Consider the following 26,518-nt stretch of genomic DNA (forward strand, 5'->3'; position numbering starts at 1 on the left):
TAATTAGCAATACCCAATCTTAGATATCAGTTTTTCATGTTGCATTGGTTACCTACTCCTCCCTCTTGGCTTGCACTGTTTTGTGCTATAAAGCAACAACATGAGCTTTAAAGCAACATTTATTTGGATTTGAGTATTGTCTCCTAGTATCTGATTTGCATAAAAGTACATTTGTAAAAGGCTTCTATGGCCTAGATAATGTTATTTGATTTTTGAAAAATTTTGAAAACTAGTGTTGCACCTTCTATAAATAGACTGAATAGCATCCAGGAGCCTTACAGGCACAGAAAAGGAAGTACTGAGTATTAAAAGAAGAAGAGAAAAGCCTGAGAAACTATCCCTCCCATGGAAAAGAAACATAAAGTATATTGGCCAAATGTACTGTGTATTCTGGGATTGTTCATTTTTAACAAGCAGCTGGGGGATGCTGAATTGGTGGTCCTCAAAATTCTATTTTGCATAGCAAAGCCCTAGAATGTCAGTGTCTAATGTTTCCACATATGTTTCAATTAGATTTTTAACACAGAAATAGATACATTACTTGAACCTATAAACATTTCACTAAGGTAAAAAACACAGTAACAAATTTTAACAGTGCCCTGGCAAATTCATACAATAAAATTAAAAGCCATCCCAGGGGGACAGTCCGTTAGTATCCTCCATAGATGCACAGTTTGCCTTTCTTAGAAGTGAATATTAATATGGCACTATTATGTAAACAATATTGATGTCAGCATTTGAGTGCTTAATATGTGCTCTTCTGTGTGCTTTGTATGTATTAACTCATTCAATCCTCACCATAGCCCTCGGAGATAAATATTGTCCATGTCCCTGTCTTACAGCTGAAGGTTTGGCACAGGGGGTGCTAGACATGCCAAAGACCTCGCCTTCAGTCAGCGGTGGGCCCGGGGCTGCAGCCAGGAATTCTGGGGCTGTGGCTGGAAACCCTCACCACTATTCTATATGGTAGTCCTTGTCTGTACACTTCATATATCATTTATAGATGAGTGTCTGGCACACAAGGGCTATTGAAGTGCAGGCCATTTGCAATGGCATTTAATTATACACTCTATAAGGTTGGCAGAGCATGTCATTATCCATTTGTGTCTGTATATATGTCTGTATATTTTTCTGCTATGAATTAGGCTCCAGTCTTGATTTAAATTTCCACTAGTCCTTCTTTTAATAGCTGAGTTCCCTGAAGTTCTTAGAAACTAGATGATTGCCTCAAATTATATGGCCTTGCTAGATCTCAAAATTAGCTTTTCTTACCACACATTCAACTTTATTTTCATTCCTTTTGAAATGGATAAGGACTAAGATTTTTACTTATTTATTTATTTTTGGAATGATACTGGTTTAGAAAGACAGAGGCAAATATGCTAAATCGAATGCCCAGTTGCTGGAGGAAACAAATTATTATGTGTTCTAAAGTTTTTTACCTGTAAAATTTTGAGAGTAGTATTACCTCATCCTGCTGCCTTGTGAAATTGAATCACATCACTCATAATAATGTGAAGTGTGAGAAATTGTACTGATGATGGAGCATATCAGCAGCCTTTAAGAGAAATAATATAAACCATATTTCCTCAAATCTAAGAAGCCTTCTGTGTTAGTTTTGCATTGCTGCTTTAGCAGCTCACCTCACAGTCACTGTCCATCAGGAGTCTGGGCGTGGTTAGCAGGGTCCTGTCCTCTGAGTCTTAGCAGACAGAAATCAAAGTGTCAGCCAGTGCTGCGAGCTAATCTGAGGCTCACAGTCCTCTCCCAGGCTCACTTGGTAGTTCACAGAATTCAATTCTTTGCCTTTGTAGGAATGGCATTCCTGTTTGCTTGCTGGCTGGGAGTAACAGACACTCCCCTAGAGGCTCCTGGAGGCCACGCTTAGGTTCCCACATGGCCTTCTGTATGCACAGTTCACAGCATGGCTGTTTGCTATTTAAGGACAGTGTTCTCATAAGAACTGATTTTTTCAGGTCAGGCCAACCTACAATAATCTCAGTAATTTAAAGTCAGCTTATTAGAGATTTTAATTACATTGATAGAATCCTTTCACAGCAGAATTTAGATTACTATTTGGTTGAATAACTTTGAGAAGGTGTGTAAAACAGGGTGTTAAAATCTTGGGAGCCATCTTAGAATTCTGCCCACCACATGATCAATTATAAGACAAATTGTTATTTTATTTGTCAGTAAGGAAGAAAAATGCTGGCTTAAAGTATGATAGAGTGCATTATAAGTACTGGATATTGCTTTGTCCAAAAAAACCCCCCAAAAATAAAAAAAAAAACAAAAATAGAATTGTGGTCATTCATCTAATCACAAATATTTGCTTCATGAATATCAAACTTAGTCCCCACCGCTGCCTTTCTGTGCTTTTTTGCAAGCATCAATTTTTTTTTAATGCTGAATCATAGTGTAATCTTTTAGAGGATATTAAAAATTGGGTCATAAATGTGACATGTGTGTACACAAAGTACACATAATTCAGCAAAGCTTACAATGATATAAACTGTCAGTGACCAAATTTGCACATGCCCAGGGAATGACAGCTACATTGTGACCACCACAGGGCAAATGGTGATTGCTTTTGTTTGTTTCCTACTTATTTGCAATCAGCTTTATTGAGATATAATATATACAGTAAACTGCACCCATGTAGGGTTTCATTTGATAAGTTTTGACAACTGTATTCATGGAAACGCTACCACAATGAAGACATTTCCATCAGCCTCAAAAGAGTCAGTTCCTTCACCCCGGGCAATTATAGATGTTGTTGTTGTTGTTGTTGTTGTCATTGTAGATTAGTTAGCATTTTCTGGTATTTAAGTGAGAATAAATGGTTATGGGGACAGTATTCTTAATTTTGGGGTTTTCTCCAGACCTCCTCATTCTTAGAGAAATAATTTCCTTTTTAGGTCTTAGGCTTATTCCTTCAGCGTGGGGGTAAAATGATTCTCCGTGAAGCTTTCTGGCCACTACCGTGGGCTACCGCTGGCTTCTACTTTGCCTGGGCATTGTTCACCACCTCTCGGAGTTGGCTGTCCTGCCCCACACATGTGCGTGCGTGGCTCCCTGGCCCACTGCTCTGTTTGCTGTCTGTGTGAGGCCCAGCAACGGTGGCGGCTTTCAGCTGGGAGTTTCAAGCTCCTAAAACATTTCACATCATTGCTGTCTGAGGCTGTTCTACTGTTACTTAAGACAGTCTTACCCCCCAAGAGAATCTCCATTTTTCTTGTTCAGATTCATAGTACAGTGTGAATCTTAGGAACTGTAAGTGATTTCCCTCCTAGTCACATCTTAAGGTTATTGCTTGTTTCATGTTGCTTGCTGTGTGCAGCGGTTTCCAGTGCAGGAAACACTCTGGGAAAAGTCTTACTTCCTGGAGCACAAGAAAAAGGGAACCAAGGGAGGACTCATGAAGCTCTCAGAAAGCTCTTTTAGCTGCCACTTAACACAACATTGTCCAATAGAAGTATAATACAAGCCGGATATCTAGTAGCCATATGAAAAAAACTAAAGAGAAACAGGTGACATTAATTTTTAATATATTTTATTTAATATATCACAATATTATTATTTCAACATGTAATCAATATGAAACTATGAAAACTTATTAAGGAGATATTTTAGATTCTTTTTCTAGTACTAACTGCGAGATCTGGAGTATATTTTATACTTACACCACGTCTCAGTGTAGACTTAGCCACATGTCAAGTGCTTACTAGCTTTTGGCTGGTATATTGGACAGTGAAGATGTAGGTTATGAACTTTACCTTTCCCATTAAGACAGTAGTCTATGGATTCCACAAGAAATTGGCTTTAACAATGCTTGACTCTCTAATAGGTTAGGTCTTGCGTATTTCAGAATGGTTTCTATGGTTGAGATATAAAATACTTTGTTAATAAAGACAAATTCATTTTTATACATTTTCCTCCTTATACAGGTAAGCTTAGTGTTGAAAATTTGAAAAAGTCTGGGTAAGAGACTACAGATTGCCTTTATTTCTTAATCCAAAGATGGCAAGTATTGAATTCTGTTGAATTTCCTCTTTGTGAATGTTTCATTTTCAATTAAAGAGAAAAGAGATTTATTTTGTCTTATTTCCTTGCTCCTCATATTCATATATTTATTGTTATTGACAGTCCTCTTGCCCCTTTGCTTACACTTATTCAGAGTCCCAGGCTATATTCCACCATGGGGACCCTGTGAGAGGTCCTCTGTGGAGTCTGGTTATCTGAATGGTGCTCCCTAGATGGGCTTAACAATAGAAGCCCTGATGGCCTTTACGTATTCATTGCTAAACCAATATGGTTGCTTTCTATTTTTCTTACCTGTAGTATTTTACACACACACACACACGCACACACCTTTTTTGTGTTGTTGAGATATAATTCACATGCCAGAAAATTTACCCTTTCAGAGTATACATTTTAGTGGGGTTTAGTTTATCCATGAAGTTTTGCACCCATCACTACTATTGAATGCTTTATCATTCTCATCACCTCAGGAAGAAACCCCAAGCCCATTAACAGTCCCTTCCCATCGCCCCTCTTCCCAGTTCCATGGCAACCACAAATCTACTTCCTATTTCTATGAATTTGCCTATTTTGGACGTTTCATATAAGTGGAATCATACAATATATGGCCTTTTATATTTGGCCTTTTTCACTTAGCATAATGTTCAAGATTCTTCTATGTTGTATTGTGTATCAGTACTTCATTCTTTTAGGTCTGAGTAATATTCCATTGTATGCTGATACCACATTTTGTTTATTCATTCTTCAGTTGATGGTCATTTTGATTTTCTCCAATTTTTGGCTATTATGAATAATCTAGTTTTTGTGATTACATTCATTCTTCAAAAACATTTCTTTCTTCATATTATGTCCCATTCTTGTCAAAACTTTCAGGGGCTCCCTATTGCTTGTACAACAAAATAGAAGATGCCTAGTTCGCATTAAAAGTCTTTGCTACTTTCCTTTCCACCCTTCTTTTCCATTGTGTTGTAGTTTGTTATTTCTAAAATATGTGCTACATATGAATATAGATTATGTAAATGATATATATAATTTCATCAATTTAATTCATTTTTAAATGATCTAAATTTTTAAGAATAAAGACTTTATTTACAAACCAAAGAGTAGATTGAAGGTAGATATTTAGTCTGTAGAATTAGAAAAGAATAAAGTGAAACATTATAGAAAAACAAAGAAAAAACTTCTGGATTTGACCATAATGTCAAACAGAGACATCCATTTTCATATAATGTGAAAAAGCACCTCATTTGAGTCAGCCTTTGATATGTGGAACTCATTCAAACCATTCATTTTCTGGTTAGCACGGTTATTTTTTTCTGGGGCCACAGTTTTTCTGTTTGTTTTTTTTTTTTAAATCCAGATAGAGTCAATCTTTTTCCCCTTTTGACATGTCTGAAATTGTTAAAAAGGAAATATTTTTATATAAACTTAAAAATTATTTCCCGACTATTTTTTGCATATACACACACAGATATAAATGTACAGTGGCATTTTTCTCCCATTATATGAAAAAATAGAACACAGTATATAGACTTAAAAAATTACAGTATATCTTAGAAATCTTTTCATAATAGTACATTGAGAACATTCTCATTTTTTTTCCTGCAGGATAATTTCTCTAAGATGTGTATCCACTTGAAATGTGATTACCTATACTTAGAAAAAGAGAGAAGGGGATATAAATGGGAAAAAGGAAACAATGTGCAGATGTTTGGACTTTGTTTATAGGTGAAAACAATGGAAGATAAGAAAATTTAAGTAATTGCCCAGGATCATGCAACCAGAGCAGGGTCCTGATGCTAATCTAGGTGTTTCCAAGCTCCTGGCCTCCCTGCTGTATCCATGTTGCATTTGATGTAAAAAAGGAGAGAGAAATCATGCCAACTTCTTTTTCAACAGAAATAATAGAATTCCAGACTTTATTTTCTGGATTAGCCCTTTAAGAAGCTTTGCATTCTGAAGCCTCTAGGTGTGCTTTTCAATCTTCAAAAGGACTATTTCTGATATAAAAAAGTATCATGAAATGATAGTAAATAAAACACTTTAGCTCTTCCCCTTCTGTGCGCCACTGAAGATCCTGGTGTCACCATGGGCCGCCACCCCGCCTGGTGTTACCAGTGCTGTAAGAACAAGCCACACCCAAAGCCATGCTTCTGCCGAGGTGTCCCTGATGCTAAGATCCGCATCTTTGACCTGGGGCGGAAGAAGGCAAAAGTGGATGAGCTCCACTCTGTGGCCAAATGGTGTCAGATGAATATGAACAGCTTTCCTCTGAATGCTCCAGACAGGTATGCGGGGTGACTTTGGAAAGCCCCAGGGCATGGTGGCCAGGGTCCACATTGGCCAAGTCATCATGTCCATTGGCACCAAGCTGCAGAACAAGGAGCATGTGATTGAGGCCGTGCACAGGGCCAAGTTCAAGTTCCCTGGTCACCAGAAGATCCACATCTCAAAGAAGTAGGGATTTACCAAGTTTAACACAAATGAATTTGAAAACATGGTGGCAGAAAAGTGGCTCATCCCGGATGGCTGCGGGGTCAACTACATCCCAAATCGTGGCCCCCTGGACAAATGGCAGGCCCTGCACTCATGAGAGCCTTGGTGCTGTCCCCTCCTTCCACACAACCACCAATAAATCCTACTTTCCTGTCAAAACAACAACAACAACAACAACAACAACAACAACAACAACAACAACAACAACACTTTAGGATGAATTGAGTAAAGTGCTGAAAAAGAGACCCCAATATACATAGGTATTTATCGCAGGCAGCATTTCAGATTGGTGAGGGAGAAGATGGATGATATGATGATTTTTTAAAAATTTATTTATTTATTATTGGTTTACAGAAGTATTTTTTATTTTGGTGGGAAGAGGTAACTAGGTTTCCTCATTTTTAGAGGCGGCACTGGGGGTTGCACTCTACTACTTGAGCTGTACCCTCCCCAGTGATTTGGTGACTTACGTTGCAACAAATTTCTAATTTGTCAAAACAACAACAACAACACCTGTTCATTGCTTCAGTCTTTACATAAAAATAATTTACAAATTAAACAAAAGATAATATAAAAGGACTTTGTGAGGTTAGATTTCTTACTAGACTGAACTGAGTGAGTACAGCCATGAAAATTTCATTTTTTTCTTGATCACTATATTTTTGTGTGAGTTCTGTTTGTCATGGGTTTTCTCCAGCAAAAGTCCCACTGTAGAAGAGTGAATTTTCTCAAGACTTTATCAGGTAAAGAGAGTGAGAGGGAGCCAGAGACCAACTCCCAAGCTGTTCCAAAACTCATATTTATTGAGAATAGTCAAAAAATAAATCACAGTGAAATACAACATAGGAATGTGTAAGGGGTATGGTGTATGTGCAGGGATGCCGGTCAGCAGTTTCAGTTCATGAAAAACAAAAACATTATAATCTTAATTTATACTTAGAAGGTTACAATATTGATAATACAAATGGTTATTTTAAGCCTCAAACAATCATGAGCAAGGCTGCAGTTTTCTGAATAATTGATAATGAAACCCCAGGCCACCACAGAGTCTCCATACTATGAACAGAAATCATCTAAGCACGCGAAGCAGCCCAGCTGCCCCCAGCTGAGGGCTAGGTCAGTTTTCTGTGAGCAGGAGTGACCTACACTATCCACCTGCGCCTGGTAAGCCAAGCACGTCCTGCCGGTTAGGGCGAGGGATGAGCTATGGTTTTCCATAAGCAGAAGCAGCCCTGAGTCTGTGACCTTGAACTAAGCAAAGTGAGCAAAGCATGTCTCTGCTTTTCACGGCGAGGAGACAGTTAGCGGGTCCCTGCTAGCACAGCAGCTTCAAGGCAGCTGAGCGAAATCCCTCAGTTAAGGCGGTGACTGGCACTGAGAGTTCAGTCTTTTGTGCTTTTGGACATTTTGCTTTGAAGGAGCAGTATAATGACAAACACAGAAAGCATGGGTTTTGATTATACATTTCTTATGTGTTTACATAAAGGTGAGAATATGATTTCGTTAAACAATCATTACAATATCAAAGTTTGTTAACCCAAGTTTGTGCTTCCACAGTTTTGTATTTTCTGTAATTGCTCCTTAACACCAACTTGGGGCAGGCTCACAGCTTTCCTGATGTGTTTTAGTTACAAAAGCTGTAGTTGTGCTCTCGTCCCTTATTGGGCGTGACCAGTGACAGGAGGGACCTGTCTTTCTCTGTGCTCCTTCACTCCCCTCTCCCCATTGCTGGGAGTTGTACATTTATGCAGCCTTTTTTGGATTATCTGTTGAAATAAGGTGCCGATGCCCTGTGACTCAGGAGCTGTACCTCCAGGAGCTGAGCGCTACAGATATGCTCATACAACCTTATCTGAAAGGTGAGTCCTTTAGAGATGAAAATTCTTTGTTCTGATAGAAATTCAGCACATCTGCAGCCTGTGACTTAGTGTTTACTAACAAGAGAGCTGCTAAACCTACCCCAGCTCTCCTGGAACAGTGGTGAGGTATGTTATAGCCTACTTACTGGATGTTTAACTTGTTCCCAGTGCTTTTTAGTATAAAAAATGCTGCAGTGAGTATCTTGGTGTACATGCTACACACCCATGAGTGCTGAAAAAGTGTCTTACCTGCTGTAGCTAGGAAAGTCTTCTGCTTTACATTTTCCCTCCTCGTACTTCAAGGAGCACAGGAGAGCTCAGTTTAAAGTCACAGCTGATTGCCTGCAGGGGTGTGTGACTGATGACAAGCCCTTGGCCCTTCCTGAGCAGGAGTTTCTGCAGATCTGGGCCTCTCAGACTGACCTGGGACAGTGGTAACAAATCACTCTTCACTGTTGCCCGCGATCAACTTCTCCACCTTCCTCTAGGGGTGTGTGTCAGTCAGGGTGCCATTAGTATTTGTTTTGGACAAGACAACCCATTGGTGAGAGAGCCCTGTGCTTTTCTGGTCCCCTACCCCACTGTGATGCCATTGTGCTACAGTCGTGTTTAGTTACTGACTCACAAAGCCTCTTCAACTGTCATTAAGGGGGTAATACTGCAGCCAGTTGAAAACTATTATTAAAATGTTGGCAGAAATTATATAAGATTTTTTTCTGATTTTCTTGGCTTCTCTTTATCTTCTCATTCCTTTAGCAAGAAGCAATGGTAGTTTAAGTTACTTAACTTGAATATCTGCCCTAGCACATGTCATTTTTTTATTATCCCCATGAACGTCTGGGTCAACAGTAACAGTTTCTTCACAGGTACAGAAATAACTTGATATGATATAAAAGCAAGACTTTATTCTGATTTATTAGCTTTGTTTTTTCTTTGGTGGTTTTACTTTTTTTTTTGTCAAACTCAGGAAAAACTACCAAAATATTGCAAAGATTTCCCATGTAGTCTTCATTGAGGTTCCCCAAATGTTAACAACTTACACAGTGACAGTGTAGTTATCAAAATCAGGAAACTTACACTGATATAGTACTGTTACCTAGTCTCCAGCCTGTATTCAGTTTTCACCGGTTGTCTCAGTAATGTCCTCCCTCTGTCCAGGATCTGATGCAATTGCATTTTAATTGTCATGTCCCCTCTTAGTTTTCTGTAATCTGAAACAATTCCAAAATCTTTCTTTGTCTTTCAAGACTCTTATACTTTGAAGAGTACTGGTCAGTAATTTTGTAGAATGCCCAACAATTTGGATTTGTGTGGTTTCCCCATGATTCAATGAATGCTAAACATTTTTGGTTAAGAGAACTCTACAAGTGACGTTATTAAGCTTACTAGGAGGCACGTGCTACTGACTTGTACAATTACCAGTGATGCTAATTTGTTCACTTGGTTTAGGTGATACAATTGGGGTTGTCTGCTGTAGTTGTGCTTTTCCTTTGTAATTAATAAGTGTTCTGTAGGCAAACACTTTGTGACCAGGTAATTATCTTATTTTTCATCATACTCTCTAATTTTTATTTTCATTGGTGATTCTTACCTGAAATGATATTATTACTGTGGTGTTTGCCAAATGGTGATTTTCTGTTTCCATCATTCCTTCTGCATTTATTGGTTGGATCTCCTACAAAGAAAAGCTTTCACCACCAAGCCCATAAAAACCAGCAACACGGGGCCTTTGAGGCCACCCCCCCCCTTTTGGAGACAGCCCGAATTCTGTCTATGGAGTATGTACCTACTTTTAATCTGAGCACCCAACCCCCACACCTCGTGGCCTTTCTCTTGCCTTTCAATGTATCTCTCTGGATAAATCTACTTTCAATCAAAAAAAGAAAAAAAAGGAAAAAAAAGAAAAGCTTTCCTTTCTTAGTTATGTGTTCAATTATTAAATCTATATCAGAATAGCCTTGAGGATTTTTATTTTACTTATATCAAATATACTAAGAGATTCTTAGTCTATGGATTCAATCTATTAGCATCATTACTTTTTGTGCTGTAATTACTCTAGTTTTGGCTCTAGGGAACCCCTTCAAGAAGGCTTCTGGCTCATCATTTTTTGAGGATTGACTGTCTTTCTAGTACCACAGGATGTCCCAGGCTCATCTTGTGCATTCTCTGCTCTAGCCCTGGAATTAACAATTTCACCAAGGAAGATTAGCTGTCTTTATTGAAGATTGGAATTCTTCCATACTCTTTCCCTGATAATTGTATCTCAGCATCTTTTAAAAATCTTTCCAATATAAAACTACTTTGGAGGTTATGGGTATGTAACTCTGCTGTAGAGAAGTTAGTTTGTATCCAGTAATTCCCTTTGTAATAGATTCTGTATAGTTCCCAGCAGATTCATCTTGCACTTATTAAAGTGGGAGGATTTCTGCACAGGTTCCACTGTGCCAAATATGTTATTTCATGGAAACATGATTGAAGATTTATTATTTACAAGCCATTCGTTCCTAGACACTTGAACTTAAAACTAAGGGAGGCATTAGTACCCCATGTTCTTAGAATGAGTTGTTTTGGCACCACAGATTTCATTCATACTCTTCATTAATTTATCTTGTATACATCTGTAAATTAACTTTACTAGTGGTTCTCAAAGTGTGGTCCCCTACCACTAGTAGTGCCAGCCTCCTGTGGGAACTAGTTAGAAGTGTAGCCTTCTCGGGTAACACCCAGAGGAGGTAGTGTGGGTTATCAAGCCCTCAGGTGATCCTGATGCAGGAGAAACATTGCTGTGTCCATTTCCTGTAAATTGTTTCCAATTACTGGTGGAGGTACAGAGTGCCAGTTTATCCGTTTGCTGTTTTATATTATCTGTTTTACCTAGCTTGTAGGGGTAGTGAGTTATTTTGAAGATTAACTCTCTGTTCTCTCCTCCCCTTGAATCTGGTAGCCTCAAATTTACTTTCTGTCTCTATGAATTTGTTCATTTTAGGTATTTCATACAAGTGGAGACTCATACAATATTTGTCCCTTTTGCCTTGTTTATTTCACTTAACATAAAGTTTTCCAGGTCCATCCATGTTGTAGAATGTGTGTCAGAATTTCATTCCTTTTCATAGTTGAATAACAGTCCATTGCATGTATATATCATATTTTGTTTATCGATTCATTTGTTAATGAACACAGGTTATTTTCACTTTTTGGCTATTGTGAATAAGGCTTGCAATGAATGTTGGTGTATAAATATTTTTTAGAGATTTTTTTCAAATCTTGTGTATATATCTAGGAATGGAATTTGAGGGTCATATGGTAATTCTGTTTTTAACTTTTTTAGAAAATACCAAACTATTTTCCACAGTGTATGTATTGTTTTTATTACCACCAACAATCTACAGTTTCTTCATATCCTTGCCAGTGCTTATATTTTGTTTTTAAAAAAGTATTAAATTTTTAAAATAATTATGGCTATCCCAGTAGGTGCAAAATGGTGTTTCAGTGTGATTTTCATTTGCATTTCTCTAATGGCTGATGATGTTAAGCATTTTTTCATGTGCTTTCTGGTCATTTATATATCTCCTTTGAAGAAATGTCTATTCCAGACCTTTGCCCATTTTAAAATTAATTTGTTTGTCTTTTTGTTGTTGTGTTATAGAAATTCTTTATATATTTTAGATATTAAACCCTTATCAGATATATGGCTTACAAATATTTTCACCCATTAGGTAGGTTATCTTTTTATTTATTGATAATATCTTGATGTACAAAAGTTTTATTTATTTATTTATTTTAAAGTTTTACATTTGATGAAGTCCAATTTATCTATTTTTTCTTTTGTTGCTTGTACTTTGGTGTCATATCTAAGAGCTACTGCCGTGATAATGGCAATCCACGATCATGAAGATTTACCCCTGTGTTTTTGCATAACAGTTTTGTGATTTTAGCTTTTATATGTAGATTGTTGATCCATGTTGAGTTAACTTTTGTATATGGTGTGACACAGGGGTATTCTTCATTCTTTTATGTGTGGAAATCCAGTTGCTCTAGCACAATTGGTTGAGGAGACCTTTCTTTCTCCATTGAATGAACTTGGCACCCTAATCAAAATCACTTGAAAATAGATTTATGGCTTAAAGTCTGGACTTTCAGTACTGTTTAATTGGTGTATATGTCTATTCTTATGTACTATGTTGTTTTGAAGATACATTTCTCATGCTGTTTTATATACTTTTAAAAAAACTTCTTTAGGCACTTTAAGTGTTATTTTAACTTTCTGTTCTTGATAAGAGTAAAATTATGAATAACTTTAAACATTTAAAATATTGCACTTAGTAAATTATAAAGAAGTAACTTTAGTATTATTTGATATGTACACTCCTGGGCTTCTGAGGGAAGCATGAAAATGCACAAGACTTGTTTCTGTTCTCTAACAACTTGCAACTCCATTCATTTACTTTAAAAGTACTATACTTTTGCTTTGCCATTCTATGTTTTCATGTGAGTCCACCCTTATGATGTCGTTAGTATAGTATAAGAGATGCTTATCCCTGTTGCAGCAAAGATGTAAAATTTAGATATAGTTTTTTTTTTTGCTGTTGTATAGTTTGTATCTTTACGTTAAGCACCTAATTTTATTACTCTTGTTATGTTTTTATAATTCATTTCTGTTATATTCTGCAACTAGTTTCCTAGAGTATGGGTCTTTCATGTTTTAGTTTTTTATGAAAGACACTTTAAGCCAATATACTACTGAAGTTTGCCTCCTTCTGTATGTTTTTACCCATCCATCTGCAAACACGGAATCTGTCTTGGGCAAATTTATATTCTGGTTCTGAGACTTGTTCACTGTGTGTTGTGCAGATAGTGAGATGGGCTATTGTAATGTGAACTTCCAGGGTAAATTTCTAGTAGTTGATAGCGATGTTCTCAAGCATGCGCTCCTCTTGCAAGAACTTAATTATGTTTATCTTTAGTTACTCTTGCCTAGAATAGCACTGTGTGATAGAAATATAATTTGAGCCACATATGTTATTTAAATATTTCTAGTACCCTCATTTAAAAGAGTTAAAAAGGGCTAGATATAATTTTAATGTATTTTAATTAATCTGACATATCCAGGATATTATCATTCTAACATTTAAATAATATGACAAGATTGAGATATTTTACTTTTTTTAAAAACTTTTTCAAGTTTTTGGAACTATGTGTTCACTTTATATTTATTAAATAAATTTTGTAATTTTTTTTTAAATTGAGGTATAGTCAGTTTACAATGTTATGTCGATCTCTGGTGTACGGCACAATTCTTCAGTCATACATGAATATATATATATATATATATATATATATATATATATATATATATTCATTTTCTTATTCTTTTTTACCATGAGCTACTATAAGTAATTGAGTGTATTTCCCTGTGCTATACAGTATAAACTTCTTTATCTATTTTACTTTTTTAAACCAATCCCTTGAAAACTAGTAGGTCTTTTACATATTGATTGGATCACCAAATTTTCATCAAAAATATTTGATCTTAGTTGAGACTTCAAACAATTTATGGTTGAAAATGTAGATTCACATGACTAAGTTGTTCCAAAGAAACTTATACTTTTCAATATCTGAATTAAGTGCCAAAAATTTTTCTTTTACTAATTTTATTTATAATGATAAAACTTGTTCATGCTTTTTTTGAATTTGAAGCAAAAGTTTAACAGTTTCAAATCTGTGCTAATTAAGCAAATTCACTAATTCTTGTGTCAACTTAGTGTTATTAACATCATTTCCTAAGGATATTGCATAAGTTGAACAACAAGTTTAAACTCGATCAAAACAACAAAGTGTTCAACTATTTCTGATTATTTTTGCAGCCAATTTTTACAACATTCTGTATTGTAAATAAAATATTCTGTACATTGATTCATGTTAGGGAAAAGTGTAAAATCTTTATTATCAAATCATATTATTGTAGATTCATCACCAGTTGTGGGTTCTGGCCAGCAGAAGTCCCACCGAGATGGAATAACTATTCAAGACTCTGTGGAATATTCAAGAGAGCGAGAGGGAGTTGGGAGCCTCGAGCCTCTCCAATCTCCCACATTTATTGAGTACAGTCAAAGGAGGAATGCAGGGATTTAGGGAAGGATAGGGTGGGATCACAATGAGTACAAAGGCTTTGTTTATTGTTGGTGTTTGGCTCAAGGTCAGAAGACCCATTTTGGTGAATCATGTTTGTGGGTGTTGAGACTTTCAGCTCATCAGGGCGGAACATATGAGAATCAGCTGCTTAACAACTTGGACTCAGTCGGCTGTGCCTGTCTTAGGTTGCCCCCCTCAGGGGATCTTACTTGTCATTGGCTACCCAACCTTCTCACCTCAGATTCTGCAGATTTTTACCATTCCAGCCCAAGGCTGTTTTGGGGATAGAAGACTAACAGCAGGCACGCCCAGCTTTTATAGCCATGGACCTGGGTCATTGCTAAAACTTCAAGGCAGTTACTAAGCAAGTCTTCTTTAAGGAGATAAGCGGCTGGGATCTGTTACAATTTGTTAACCCAATCATGGGCTCCCACAATTATAAGAACTTTCAATTTCAACATAAATGTCTGTACCTGTGTAACTAGGTCATAGGTACAATTTCTCTTTCTTTGGTACTTCAGGCCATGGTTGTTTACCTGTACTGAGATACCATTGAGAAAACATGAGCACTGCCATTTTTGTCTTTGATTATTGAATATTGAAAAAAATACTTTCTTAATCAGCGTCAATAATACAGTAAATCTTTGTGAAATTCTTCCTCTACTCAACCATTGAGCAAGGAACACAAGATTCTTAAATGTATTGTTTTCTATTTTTTCAAAAGTTTTGCAAGCTGTCTAGGATTCTTATTATTTTCAAGCACATACTTATCAGTTTTAACAATTTAATACATGCTACGTTTCATAGCTTTAGAATGCTGAGCACAAACATTTTCTCATTCTATTTTTTGAGAGGGAGGTAATTAGGTTTAGTTGTATGTTTATTTTTGATGATGGCACTGGGGATTGAACCCAGGACCTTGTGCATGCTAGGCACACACTCTATCGCTGAGCTATACTCACCCCCTCACAAATCTACTCTATGTATGTCATATAATGGAGCAGAGCAATAAAAGGAGTATCAGTTTCTTCTTTTAAAAATCCAATAAGTGTAGCTTTTTAACCTAACATGGCTGGAGCTGTCTATTGAGACAGAGACTAATATTTTAATATATAGCTGAAATTCTTTGGCTGTGTAAAAGATGAAAAATAATCCATGCTAAAATTTTGATTTTTTTAAGGTACATATTGACATTTCTTCTTAAGTTTGGAAGTTCTTTCAAACAAAATGTGTCTAAAGTTGTACTTTGGTAGTGTCTCTTGTATCACATGGCTTATCTAAAGCTAAAAGAAAACTAATTTCTCATATTTTGAATCTACTGATTTTTGATACAGGTCTTCCATATGATGGACAGTTGTTTGGTGGCTTAATTGAAGGCCTTCTACTTTTTCTATAATATCTGTTTTAGTATTCCTCATAATTTTCTAATAAGATATCTATAATTGAAATAATTTATTTACCATCTCTCTACTTAAATGTGGTTTCTTCCCTCTTTCCTTCCTTCCATCCTTCCTTCCTACCATCCTTCCTTTCTTTCTTACATCTCTCTCTCCCTCCCTCCCTTTCTTTTTGCAAGAATCCATGTCATTTTATAGCTTACTAGAGTAATAAGCCCAGATTCTTTAAAAATCTTTTAAAAATGTTTTTTGGACATTTACTTCTGATCTCAGGTGAATAAGTTTTTTGCTTCTCTTTTGACTTAGGAAAATTCTTATGAAAATTTACTATGTGTTTCCTGAAAATGTCTCTTAATATTGTCTACTTTTTTGTTTAAAATATTTTTATATAAGTAATAGCTTTTAAATTTTGCTTTACCAGAGATACTTGTGATTACTATTCATGTTAAAATTGGTGCATTGTTTTCTTCCAGTCTCACTTCACTGTGCCGGTGGCAGTGCTATCACAGCATCTGCTCACTTCATGTCTTTGTGTTACATTTTAGTAATTCTTGCAATATTTCATAATTTTTCATTATTATTATACTTGGTGTGGTAATCTGTGATCAGTAATCCTTGATGTTACTATGGCAATTGTTTCGGGGTGCCAAAAACCACACCCATTTAAGATGGCGAACACAATCGGTAAAGGTTGTGTGTTCTGGCTGCTCCACCAACTGGTCATTCCCTCATCTCTCTCCCTCTCTTCAGGCCTGCCTATTACTTAATACACAAAAATATTGTAATCAGGGTGATTAATATCCCTACAGTGGTCCCAGTGTTCAAGTGAAAGTAAGAGTTGCATGTCTCTCACTTTAAATCAAAAACTAGAAACAAGTGCAGTGAGGAAGACATACTAAAGCTGAGATAGGCTGAAAACTAGGCCTCTTGTGCAAATGAGCCAAATTGTGAGCAAAGGAAAGCTCTTGAAGGAAATTAACAGTGCTACTCCAGTGAATACACAAATAATAAGAAAGTGAAACAGGCTAATTGCTGATACGGAGAAAGCTTTATTGTTCTAGATAAAAATCTAATCAGCCACAGCATTCCCTTAATCCAAAACCTAATCTAGAGAAAGGCCCTAATTCTCTTTAATTCTCTGAAGGCTGAGAGAGGTGAGGAAACTGCAGAAGAGAAGGCTGAAGTTATCAGAGGTTGGCTGATGAGGTTTAAGGAAAGACACAATCTCCATAACACAAAAGTACAAGGGGAAACAATAAAGGCTGATGGAGAAAGTGCAGCAAGTCAGCCTCAATATCTCAATAAGAGAATTCATTTCGGTGTCTATACTAAATGACATATTTTCAGTGTAGATGGAACAGCATTATATTGGAAGATGCCATCTAGGTCTTTCATTCGGGTCTAACATTGCTGGTGACTTTAAGTTGAAGCGAGTACTTATCCAGCATTCTGAAAACCATCAGGCCCTGAAGAATTATGTTCAGTCTGCTCTCCTGTGCTCTATGAATGGAACAACAAAGCCTAGATGAGAGCACATGTATTGACAACATGGTTTATTGAATATTTTAAGCTCACATTTGAGACCTCAGAAAAAAAAAAAGATTCCTTTCAAAATATTTTTGCTCATTGGCAAGGTAACTGATCACCCAAGAGCTCTGATGGAGATTAATGTTATGTGCCTGCTAACAAAACATGTTCTGCAGCCCATGGACAGAGTGACTACAACTCTCAAGTCTTATTATTTAAGATATATTTTGCAAGGCTACAGCTGCCATAGGTAGAGATTCCTCTGATGAATCTGTGCCAAGTACAGTGAAAACCTTCTGGACAGGGTTCCCCATTCTAGATGCCATTAAGAAAATTTGTGACTTGTGGGAAGAGGTCAAAGTATCAACATTAACAAGAGTTTGAAAGACATTGATTCCAATCCTCCTGGATGACTTTTTGAGGAGTTCAAACCTTCAGTGGAGGAATGAATTACAGATGTGGTGGAAATAGCAAGAGAATGAGAATCAGAAGTGGAGCAAGGAGATGTGACTGAATTAGCTGCAATCTCAGAATAAAATGTGAATGGGTGAAGAGTTGCTCCTTATGGATGAACAAAGAAGGTGATTATTGAGATGAAATCTACTCCTGGTGAAGATGTTATGAAGATTGTTGAAATGACCAAAAAGGATTTAGAATATTACACAAACTTGATAAAGTGACAGTAGGGTTTGAGAGAATTGAGTCCAGATTTGAAAGCAGTTTTACTGTGGATAGAGTGCTATCAAACAGCATTACACATTAGAGGGAAATCACTTGTAAACGCAAGAGCCAATTGATGCAGCAAACTTCACTGCTTAATTTTTAGAAATTACCACAGCCACCCCAGCTTCCAGCAACCACCGCCCTGGTCAGTCAGCAGCCACCAACATGGAGGCAAGACCCTCCACCAGCAGAAAGATTACAGCTCACTGTCAGCTCAGTGGATGATTAGCATTTTTTAACAATAAAGTATTTTTTGATTAAGGTATGTATATTTTTCGTCATAATGCTATTGTGTACTTATCAGGCTATAGTATATTGCAACTATAAATTTATATGTACTAGGAAACCCCAAAACTCCTGTGACTTGCTTTGTTGTGACATTGGCTTCATAGCAATAGTCTGGAATTTAGCCTGTAGTGTTTCCAAGGTATGCCTGTACTTGCATTTTCTTTGTGGCGTACCTCATAGTCATGCAAAATTAAAAAGAGAAAAAACATTTCAAACATTGTTTATGGATAAATACTATTTAGTAATCAAACATTTGGACACATGTATTATATTTGAAGTTATGGCTCATCCCCCATTATTCTCCAAGTATTCTGCAGGAGTACTTGGGGAGTGGGGGCATGTCTATATTTTAAACCTGCTTTCATCATTTCAGTGAAAGACCAAATGACAACAAAAGAGGGGAGTAATTTTGTTTAAGAGCTCTCACACAAGTTAAAATTTAAGAACATTTCATCTATAGAAGTCTATAGAGGTCTCATCAGGCTTACAACATATCTTTAAATTAGGAAATTTAATTTCAGTCGACATGGACTGTGCAAAGAGGTTAATGGAGTTCAAGTATTTAATATTCTGAGTTTGGGTATGTATGAACATGTTTTATTATGCATACCTCAACTGCTTTGTGGTTTTTAAAGCTAGGGGTCTCTCAACTAGTTATAGCACCAGCCTTTCTCTCTCTCTCTCTTTCTTTCCTGTTTTTTCTTTTATCTTCTTTTCTTTCTTTCGTTGTTGTCCTTTAAGCAAGTCAAGCAGTAAGTTCTCCATGTTTCTGATTTCCCCAAAATAAATGTAAATAGTAATTCCATTCTCAGTCATGATCTGTGAATAGAGGGGGATGTCTAAAGACCTGTTTTAAAAATCATATGAGCAAGTCTATGAATAAAAAAAGGAATTGAAACTTGTCAACTAGAGAATTTCTCTACCAGATTGTTTCCAAATGCATTCTGTAGGAGTAGTCACTAGATATGGTCCTTGAAGAAAGTTTTCTGTGATTAAGTTTGAAGAAACACTGAGTACCATAATAGTGGCCTATTGATGAGTCATAATGCACAATAGTATGTTAAAGATTCTGAGACATTTTACAAGAAAGAAACTTGTAAAAGCTTGTTTATGTTTTGTTTCTTAAACTTCTTGGACAGTGGAATTCTTTTTTTATTTGTCATATCTGATGTATGAGGAATGCTGCCTTCTAGAGGCATATATATATATATATATTTTTTTTTTTTTGGTTGGGGGAGAAAACTTTCTTATATATTATCTGTCTAACATGAGAAAAAGGACAAATCTCATAGACTAAATTCCAGAAATTTAATGTAATTGTATATTTTTCATTTTTTAATGTTTTCTTTTAAAAAATCTGAGACAAGATACTATATAAAGCAACGGTGAGAAGAGAAAGCAGTGAGACCTACTGGTACCATCTATGTAAGAGCTGGTTAACATTTTCAAATCAGTAGTTCTTAGAAAAAAATAAATAGAGCTCTATCTCTAATGTCCATATGTCTTTAGTTGGTTCTCCCAATTTTCAAGAAATACATTATTTTTCTACACATATTTTCCTTTACTGCAAGTTTACTTAAATGATTTTTATAAAGCTAATACTACACAGATGCCAAAATTGGAGAGACGGTACTCACACAAACTTCACACATTACTTTTATTTTACAAACACTTACATAGAGCTTACATACTACAGTGTGATAATGGCACAGAACAGAGGTAGAAATTAACAAAACAGAACAGTGTCTAGGAAAGGATCCATATAAAATGGAGTTTTGCATGCAACACAATTGGCAATTGAAATAGTGAGGAATGGCAGATTATGCAATATATTTTGAGATAAATGATTAGGAATAGCCCATAAAAATGAAAATATTAATTTAAAACAAGTACGATTTCTAAAATAAAGGAATTACAAGACAAAAGAGAGCAAGAAGATGAGCACAAGACTGTAAAGAAATGGAAATGGTGCAAGCATAAAAATATGCTCAGTTGCAGTCACCAGAGACACTGCAAATTAACCCAACCAGATACCAGCATCCTATCAAATTAGTAAGTAAGTAAATAAATAAATAAATAAATAAAGTGATAATCAATGCTCAGAAAGTTGAAAAGAAACAGGTAATTTAATCTCTGCTGGAGGGACTACTGGTACAGCTTTACAGGAGGACAATCTATTAATATAAAAATAAAATACTACAAACTGGTGATTCCATTTCTCAGTGTCTACCCTAGAGAAATAATTTGTTCTTTTACAAATTGCACTGCAGCAATTTGTAAGAGAAAAATTTAAAAATCTAAATATATATCACCAACAAATATATATATAGTCTTGGATATATATCCCTCCACTGTGGAATATTTTGCAATGATTCAAAGGAGATATACATGCATAATATATATAGAGAAAGACAAGGAAACACAATCAAGACATTAATTGGGGAAAAATAAGTTCAAGAACATACATTCTTCCTATTACTCATGTAAAAGTGGAAAAGAAAAAGATTCCTACATATTCCACATAGACCCATCTATACACACACACATACAGACATACAGACAGACGTACATAAATGTGTTGGAAAATCACTGGTAGGAAAACTGACAAGCAATCATTACCTGCAGGAAATAATCCGTGACTGGTAGAAGGCAGTCAAGGAAAATATCAATGTATTTGTTTATTATTTTCTCTGCAACATTTAATTAGAAATATTTGCAAATACATAGAAAGGTTAGGAGAAATGTAAGTGAACATCCATAAACCCACCTAGATTGTACAGTAGTCTATTATATTTATTTTATATCTATTCACCATCTGTTTTTAATGCATTTCATGTTGCAGATGTCCATACAATTTACCCCTAAACACTCCATGCATATTAACTAAAATTGAGAAAGCAAATTATATTCAGTGAAATACACAAACCTCCAATGTACCATTACTTGAGTTCAGCCTATATGATCCAAGCCACTATCAAGATAGAGAACATTACCATCACCTATAAATCTCTCTCATGTCCCTATCCAGTCAATCCCCACACCCACCATCCTAGAGGCAGACATAATTTTGAGCTTTTTTTCAAGCACAGATAAGTATTGCTTGTTTTATAATTTCATAAAAATGAAACTATATAGTAATGTTCTCATAAATAAAATACTGAAATGCTAGTTTACATATTGTTTATGGCCACTTTCAAGCTACTAATAGCAGAGTCGAGAAGATGAAACACTCCATTGCTAGCAAAGCCTAAAATACTATCTGGTATTTTAAAGAAAAAAGTTGCATTTATATAGGCTTTTTCGTTCCAAACTGACAGTTGAAACTATCTTATGCAACTTTTCCCTTATAGAGGAAACTAAGACCAAGAGATTTTAAATGACTTATCTAAGCTTAGGTGGAAATGTAGAACTCAAATTTAGGTCTGTATTCTGAGTCCTAGTCTGATCATCTTTTCTCAATATACCGGTAAATTTCTACAACTTATCAAGCAAAAATATATATGCCCACAGGCTCACTTTGACTCACATGCCCTAACTGTAAACTTCAAAATGAGTTAGAAGTTTAGTGGAACAGAATCATGGTGAGCTAAGGGAAATTAAACCTTTATGAACAAGTTTTTCCACAAAGAAGACTTTCATAGTGTGGAGCTAAACTAATGAATCCACAGTACTCTCAACTTACAAACAGGTGGATCACAGGTGGAAACTGATTAAGTGACAATTTCCTCATCAAAAAAATAGCAAGTGCCTATTATGTGCTGGGTGCTGTAGGGATATAAAGTCCTGCTGTGAGAACATCCAGTGAGTAGGAGCAGTGCATAGAAAAAACTATCATCCAATTTACAAAGTTTTAGGTGTTAGAGGTGATAAATGTGGTATTATTTTCATCTGGGCATGCCAGAGAAGGCTTACGATGGAGCTGGAACTGAAGAGTTTATGACGTAGAGGATGAAGGGTGTGGGAGAGGGAATGAACAGGGCACCCCAGACCAGCGGGCCTCAGATACACCTATCTGGCTGTGACAGGAGGTATACCAGGAATATGGTGTAAAATGGCAGGTTATGAGGTTGGAAACATAGTTCTAAGCCAATATGTAATACACTCAGAATGCCAGGCTATCTGGAACTTATGTAAACATTCTGAAAGCAGCGGGAATCCAAATAGTTTTGGGGTACCGGGAAGTAGCATTAGCAAAACTACAGCCTTAGAAATAATTTGAGAAATACTGGGTTAGGTCTGTCAGCCGCGGGAGGCTGGAGAGGGATGCGAGGAGGTGAGCTGCCCAACTGGAAAAAATGCACAAGGAGCTGACATGATGCGTGAGGAGCTCACATGGAGCAGAACAGCAGTTTATTGCAGTACAAGCGGGTGAAGCACGTCCTCGGGCATATGCGCTTGTCTTTTTAATATGCCCGCGCATGCGTATTGTTCATAATACTTTCTCATGCTATTGGCACATGCATACATTTACTTCCCACCTCACACACATGCAAGTTATTGTGAACTTTGACCTCGGTCCCATGGCCTACTCACTTAAGACTGTCGACAAGGTCACGACAATTCCAAATGATTCTTGGATCTTTCTAGAGGTGCACCAGTATTTAACAGCCCACGGTCTCCAGTCAAAAAACACTGCACTGTTTTTTAACAGCAGATAATAGCTAAAAGCCAAGGGTCTATTTAAACTTGGAACAATTTTGAAAGAAAGTTACAAAAGATCTTCATCTGGTGCTTAAGTTTTACAATCAGAGAATTTACATGAAAAGGCACTGCCAGGCCCTGATAAAGAGGGGCAGAACTGGTAGGAATGTTAAGGGCTATGCAATTTGCAACAGGTGGTTAGCATTGCAGAGCTAGGAAAGTCAAGCCCCCGAGGGTCCCTGTGAATGTGCACCTTCACAAGGCATTGGAGGATGAGGCCAGATGGAAGAGTGGTGAGCAGGTCAGAGACAATTCATTCCTGAACTGACGGTGGTAGGGTGTGCCTCATAGAGGTATTCAGGAGATGTTATGGGAAATAAAACTGGCATGATCTGGCCGGGTTCAGAGCCCAGATGACAGCAGTGATAGTCACAGTCTTCAAAAACTACAAATACAGGAGCAATTCAGAACTTCAGTGAAGGAAGGGGGAAGAGCCCCGCTTAATCAGTTGACGTATAAGGTACCTGAGTTATCTAAGCCTCACTCTCAGGTTTATCGGATATGTAAGAAGCAACTGCAATCTGAGATGATAACCAAGAAGTAAAATTTGTCAGTAATTTTTGCAATTGTTTTAAGATGAAGATGAAGAGAAGACAAGGCCCAAAAGAGCACCTGGGAGATACATATTCAGGAAACAAGAGAACCAAGAAAGGAATGGCTAGAGAAGTGTGGAGTGGGGGTAAGGGCCGCTTTTTATGGGCCACATACTGCCAGCCGGTCAGAAACCACCAAAAGAAAAGTACCTCATTCTGTACACAAGGGCCAATTCCTTACCATGGTAATAGCAAAATACTAAGAGGAAATCATAAATAAGAGCCAGCTCCACAAATGTCTCAACAACAAAATTTAAACAGATATGGGGAGGTTGTTAGGTTAGAGAATTCTTTTCAAACATATTATTAGCTAACAGCACCGTTTAGGGAGAGGATGAGACTGTTAAATTAACCTCCATTGAGTCTGAGGGTAGGTAAGTTAAAAAATAATCAGAAGCCTCTATGAAGTTCTCATAAGAGCCATATAAGCAGCTGAATAGGGCAATAAAGCCAGACACAGCAGAGCTGGGTAATAGCTCTGGTTCTGTTATCCTAATCAGGTGCACCACCCAGGCATGTTAAGCTCAGCTGAGTCTCCCATGAGAAAGTAAAGGGGGGGCTTCTTCTGAACACTGAACTATGAAAACCCATTCGTGCTGTACTCAAAAGAAAAAAAGAAAGGAAAATGCCCAAACACTGGGTGAACCTTTATGCTATTAAATGCCAATACCATCAAAGATATTAAAAATAATTTTGTAGAAGACTAATTACAGCTAATTAGACTGGGGACATTTCATAATACTGCTCACTTATCCAACCAATTTTTATTACGTCCCTACTAAGTGCCAGGCCCCAAACTAGGTGTTAGGAAGTTGTACATAAGAAGTTTATGTCTAGTAAACAGGCGACAATAATACTATATGAAGTGACAAATGCTATGGTGGAAAAAGGTATCAGAGGGTACATTGAAGCACTTGACCCAGTCTTAAGGAGGTCAAAGAGGAGTTCAAAAACATTTCCCAGAGATCAGGCTCTGAAAGCTGATGTCGGAGTAGCCAGGCCAAGGTGAAGGAAGGAGATGCTCAGAAGCTAGGTAACCAGCCCAGAAGTGGTGGGAGAGAACTATGTAGGAAAGTAAGGTGACAAGAGAGAAATACACCAACGTGATTGCAAAAAGTTTGTAGGTCACGCTAAAAGCCCCAGGGGAGAGTAAAGATTTACATGAAGAGGTGCCTATAAAACATCCAGTTGAAAATTTCTGACAGGCATTTAGAAGAATATAAAAGAGCCTTAGGGACTAGAGATGCAGATTTGGATCCCAACATAGAGACAGTAACTAAAGCCACAAGAACACCAAAGTTCTAGTGGGAAGTGCGGACAGTCTCCACACTGAGAGGTGATGGAGAGGCCCAGGGAGACTCCCAACGCATCAACCTGTAAGAAGGTGGCAGAGGGAAAAAAAAATCATTCCCTTTACACATTAAGTGATAAGACTAGGAATCTAGATGAATATACATACATATATATATATATATATATATATTTTTCTTCTCCTTGACTTTTATTTTTTTGGTCAATTAAGCTTTTCTAAAATTATACTGTTACAATTTGTCAATTTCTAGTGATCAGCATAATGTTTCAGTCATATATATACACAAATATATTCATTTCACACTTTTTTCATTATAGATTACTACAAGATATTGAGTATATTTCCCTGTGCTATACAGAAGAAATTTGTTTTTTTAATCTATTTTTATATATAGTAGTTAATGTTTGCATATCTCAAACTCTCAATTTCTCCCTCCCCATCCCCTTTCCCCCAGTATCCATAAGATTGTTTATTATGTCTGCAAGTCTCTTTCTGTCTTGTAGATGAGTCCATCAGTGTCTATTTTTAGATTCCACATATGAGTGATATTATATGGTATTTTTCTTTCTCATTCTGACTTCCTTTACTTAGACTGATGATCTCCAAATCCACCCATGTTGCTGCAAATGACATTATTTTATTCTTTTATATGGCTGAGTAGTATTTCATTATATAAATATACCACAGCTTGTTTATCCAGTTATCTTTTGATGGACATTTTAGGTTGGTTATAGTAAATAGTGCTGCTATGAAAATTGGGGTGCGTGTGTCTTTTTGAATTAGATTTCCCTCCAGATGTATGCCCAGGAGTGGGATTGTTGGGTCATAGTTTAGGTCTGTTTTTTTGTTTTTTAAGGAATCTCCATACTGCTTTTCATAATAGTTGCAACAAACTACACTCCCACCAGCACTGTAGGAGGGTTACCTTTTTTCCACACTCTCTCCAGCATTTATCATTTGTGGACTTTTGAATTATGACCATTCTGATTGGTGTGAGTTGATACCTCATTGTAGTTTTAATTTGCATTTCTCTGATAATTAGCGATACTGAGCATTTCTTCATTTGCCTATTGGCCATTTGTTCGTCTTCATAGGAGAATTACTAGTTTAGGTCTTCTGTCCATTATTGGATAGGACTGTTTGTTTTTTCGTTATTAAGTTGTATCAGCTTTTTTTTTTTTAACATTCTGGGAATTTAGCCCTTGTCAGTTTCAACATTTGCAAATATTTTCTCCCATTCTATAGGTTGTCATTTTGTTTTGTGTATTGTTTTCTTTCTGTGCAAAGATTATAAGTTCAATTAGGTCTCATTTGTTTATTTTTGCTTTTATTTCTATTGCCTGGGTTTACTGCCCTAGGAGAATATTGCTAAGATTTATTTCAGAGAATGTTTTGGCTATGTTTTCTTCTAGGAGATTTTTTTTTAATTGAAGTACAGTTAGTTTACAA

General features: G+C 36.5%; 1 pseudogene; it reads left to right on the top strand.

Moving 5' to 3' along the window:
* LOC141579062 (large ribosomal subunit protein uL16-like) overlaps positions 1-7,367 on the top strand; it is a 28,516-nt pseudogene extending 21,149 nt beyond the window's left edge.
* Positions 7,368-26,518: the final 19,151 nt, after the last annotated feature.

This window comes from Camelus bactrianus, chromosome 1 (assembly GCF_048773025.1).
Source record: "Camelus bactrianus isolate YW-2024 breed Bactrian camel chromosome 1, ASM4877302v1, whole genome shotgun sequence".
Taxonomy (NCBI): Eukaryota; Metazoa; Chordata; class Mammalia; order Artiodactyla; family Camelidae; genus Camelus; species Camelus bactrianus.